Raw genomic sequence first — 4,773 nt, 5'->3', positions numbered from 1 at the left:
TCCCGCGCCTTCCTTCTACAATACCTAACTGCAAACTCTCTGATCCGCTCTTTGGCTACTTCCCACCACTCTATCACAGCCGGACAAAGCGACCTGATCCCTTCCAGGCCCCGGAAGAAGACAGCAAAACTGGCCACGAACTCATCCTGTTCCAGGACACTGGAGTTCAACCTCCAGTATCCCGGGCCAAAGACCGACTCGCCAGCCTGTACACAGAAAGTGACCCCATCGTGATCGGAGAAGAAGGCCGGGGTGACTCTGCCTGACAACAGGCCCAAGGATTCCGAAAACAGGACGTAGTCCAGCCTCCTGGACACCCCCTGTGAGTTACGCCATGTGGGACTGTCCATCCGAGGAACAACCACCCTCCCCCCATCAACTAACTTGTATATCCTCATTAGGTTCTCCAATTTTCGAACACTTGTGTCCCCCCCTCCCCCCAGCTCACAGTTAAAATCCCCTCCCACAATCACAGTTCTGTTCGTCGTCAAAAACGGTACCATCCCCTCAAACATGTCGCCCCTCTCTACCACCCCCTGCGAACCGTAAACCCCAAACACTCTGAATTTACATCCCCTGTATTCAATGTCTGCCCCCACAACCCTCCCTTGCACAACCACAAACTCTTCCTCCACCCTCACCTCCCAGCTCCCAAACAAAATCCCCACTCCAGAAGAGTGAACCCCCCCAACACTCCAGACTGACCCTCCCCGACCCCATTCCCTACTAAATCTAATAATATCCCCCCTGTCCTTCAAATGTACCTCCTGCAAAAAACAACACAATAATCTTTGATTGTCCAAAAAATCAAAAACTGCTCTTCTTTTAACCTTATCTCTCAAACCCCGTACATTGAAGGACCCCACAGAGAAAAACCCAGCCATCATGAAATCAAAAATGAAAAACACCAATCAAATCAAACACCCCCAGAACCCTCTCCACCCCCCTCTTTTGGCCTTGCAGGGGACATGGACGCATTTCCAAAAAAATGTGTTCTTTGCTCAGGGGGCAATGTTGCAATGACACAATCCGGAGAAACCCCAGACATCTCCCCTTGCAAACCCTCAGCCAACTCCCCCTCCCCTACTGGAAAGCATGCATCAGTCTCTGCACTCCAATCCCCTATTCGTTTGTCATCCCCTCCCCTGTTACTCCCCACCCCCCCACCTTCCTCCACCTGAGTGTGCAATGGGGAAAGTGGCACATCAAGAATATCACCCAAGGCCAAATTACACCTTATACTCTCTATTTCTTGTGAGCCCCCCTCCACAACTTCACTAATCACAGGGGTACCCTGACCCTCCACCCCCCCTCCCGTTGCCTCCCTCTCTTCTCTCCTCCCCTTTTGAACACCCCCTCCACCTTCTTCAATGCTACCCCTCTTAACCCCCCTTTCCCTTTCACCCAATTTCCCATTACCTCCCACTGCCATTACGGCCTTCTTCATTCTCCTCACCGCCTTCTTGGATAGCCCTTTCTTCAGTGTTATTGTCTCTTCAGGGCTCGCAGTGTCCTTCACTTGTGAAACGTACTCCTGAGAGACGTGGAAAACGTCACTCTCTGTAACAGCCATAACGTCCTCAATTGCCTGCTGATCTTCCTCTTCGACCCCACGAATTGGCGCCTCTTCGTTCCCAGCCCTGGAAGTTCCAGCCTCTCCTCCTCCAGATGCTCGCCTCACTGCGCCAGCATAGGACTGCTTCTTCTCAGGACAGTTCTTGTAAAAATGCCCTGCCTTTCTGCAGATGTTGCAGGTTCCTGTGTGCGGGCAGTCCCCTTCCTCATGGCCATAGGCTGTGCAGACCCTGCACCTCACAAAGCCACATGCGCCTTCATTGTGACCTTGCCTCCTGCATCTCCTGCAGAAGGGCGGCTGCCTTGAATAAAACAAGAAGCCCCGATCGGCACCAATGCTGAACGATGCCGGAGGGTGCGCCAGTCCCTCATACCCCTCCGGGTCTTCTTTCAGGAGGACCTGGAATTGAGTCCTCCCGGTCCAGAAACCCAGAGAGTCCATCAGCCTCCTTGTGCTTGCGAATACTTCACCATAGGCCGACAGGAAGCGCACCATATCATCCTTTGTCACATATGGGTTGTACAAATGGAGAGTAATTATCCTGAAATTTGGTCTGTCCAGACTCAAAATTTCAAAACTTGTAAAAGGTCTCTCACCAGCTCTCTCTCTGCAGGCTCTCATCACATCCTCCATTACACCCGTCGCCGAGAAGGTCACATCATAGCTCCTTTCCTGGGCATTCGTCTGCAGGCAAAACACGTGATCAACTTTCAGCCTCAGTGCACCCAACAGGACGACTCTTCCAAAGACCTCCCTCTGCATCATGGGTGCTTCCCGTGCCACCCACCGAAATCTTGCCGTATTCCGTAATCCAGCCTTAGGAACGGCACTGCCACCTGTGGAAGCCATATTGACCAGCTCTCTGCACTTGTGAACAGAGAAACCCTGGCCAAAAAAGGCTCCCACTTCAAATATGATCCAAAAGAAAAGTTTTACTGTGTCTCGTACAACGCTGGACCTCAGTATTTCTTGATCTTAGCCAAAAGGCCGAGAAGCGATAACCCCTTAACTGACTGCCTGAACGACCGCAGCCTCTGCTGATGCTTTTCTCATCCGGTCTGACACCCGCCAGTCCCCTCCGCGTTAGCGTGACACTGGCATATGAGGCCTAGCGGCTGCTGCCTTACTTGCTTACGGCCATACCACCCTGAACACGCCCGATCTCGTCCGATCTCGGAAGCTAAGCAGGGTCGGGCCTGGTTAGTACTTGGATGGGAGACCGCCTGGGAATACCAGGTGCTGTAAGCTTTTTCATTTTACCAGACTGAAGGAGCAATCGGTGTTTATGAGTGGCCGTGACAGAAGCACACACGATAGCAAGGGCCTCTGCTGGCCCATTAAGGCCTACCGGCTGCGGTTCACTGTCGCTTACGGCCATACCACCCTGAACACGCCCGATCTCGTCCGATCTCGGAAGCTAAGCAGGGTCGGGCCTGGTTAGTACTTGGATCGGAGACTGCCTGGGAATACCAGGTGCTGTAAGCTTTTTTTGTCCTTCTTTTTTTCCTTGTGGCAGACTGTTGTCAATGTGAAATATTGGACAACTTAGAGAAGCACCAGGGGGCGCCCACAGCGAAGAAAGCCCCGTTGGGCAGCAGGACACAGACCTAGACTTTACTTTGGCTCCAACTGACCGACTGGAGTCCCCTTAGGTTGCCCCATTTTGGCGTGGGGAGCTCCCCAAAACGGCCAAATGCTTTGCCAAAAAGCTGGATTCGTACCACCAGGTCCCCGGCCTCGGTGCGCCCGCAGCTATTGGTAAAGGTTCCGGGAGGGTGGCTTAATAGTGGGTACCCGGGTTCGGCTGGAGAGCCGGGTTGTGAGTTTGACTGGGTTGTGGGCGGGCACCCCGGCTGGGTGACAAGGCTCCCCGGGGCCCCGCGGAGAGCCGGGCAAAAACGGCACATGCAGGTTTTTTTTTTTTTTCAGCAGCCCACACTTTGAAGATTTTTCACCTGTACCCCGGAATTAGTCTACTCCTCCCGTCGCCCCAACCCCCAACCAATTTGGGGGCGTTGGTTAACACAAATGGGGGGCACGGCCTAGGGGGCGGGGCGTAAACCACCGGGCACGCCGTTCAGAACGATAAGGTGCCCTTGTGTATGCGAGTTTCTTTCGACAAAGCAGAAGGAGGCGCACCGTTCCCAGCGGCACTGCAATGCCGGGTCGATGCGTGGAGTGAACGGAGCAAGCCCCTGTTTCAACTCCCGAGTCCAAAATTCCGTTTAATATGTAGTCCCCGTATAGGGGACGTATCAGATATTAAACTGATAAGAACAGATACTACACTTGATCTTAGCCAAAAGGCCGAGAAGCAATAACCCCTTAACTGACCGCCTGAATGACCGCAGCCTCTGCTGATGCTTTTCTCATCCGGTCTGACAACCGCCAGTCCCCTCCGCGTTAGCGTGACACTGGCATATGAGGCCTAGCGGCTGCTGCCTTACTTGCTTACGGCCATACCACCCTGAACACGCCCGATCTCGTCCGATCTCGGAAGCTAAGCAGGGTCGGGCCTGGTTAGTACTTGGATGGGAGACCGCCTGGGAATACCAGGTGCTCTAAGCTTTTTCATTTTGCCAGACTGAAGGAGCAATCGTCGTTTATGAGTGGCCGTGACAGAAGCACACACGATAGCAAGGGCCTCTGCTGGCCCATTAAGGCCTACCGGCTGCGGTTCACTGTCGCTTACGGCCATACCACCCTGAACACGCCCGATCTCGTCCGATCTCGGAAGCTAAGCAGGGTCGGGCCTGGTTAGTACTTGGATGGGAGACCGCCTGGGAATACCAGGTGCTGTAAGCTTTTTCATTTTACCAGACTGAAGGAGCAATCGGTGTTTATGAGTGGCCATGACAGAAGCACACACGATAGCAAGGGCCTCTGCTGGCCCCTTAAGGCCTACCGGCTGCAGTTCACTGTCGCTTACGGCCATACCACCCTGAACACGCCCGATCTCGTCCGATCTCGGAAGCTAAGCAGGGTCGGGCCTGGTTAGTACTTGGATGAGAGACCGCCTGGGAATACCAGGTGCTGTAAGCTTTTTTTGTCCTTCTTTTTTTCCTTGTGGCAGACTGTTGTCAATGTGAAATATTGGACAACTTAGAGAAGCACCAGGGGGCGCCCACAGCGAAGAAAGCCCCGTTGGGCAGCAGGACACAGACCTAGACTTTACTTTGGCTCCAACTGGCCGACTG

This window comes from Nannobrachium achirus, assembly GCF_963921795.1.
Source record: "Nannobrachium achirus genome assembly, contig: SCAFFOLD_75, whole genome shotgun sequence".
Lineage (NCBI taxonomy): Eukaryota > Metazoa > Chordata > Actinopteri > Myctophiformes > Myctophidae > Nannobrachium > Nannobrachium achirus.
This window is presented reverse-complemented; position numbering follows the sequence as displayed.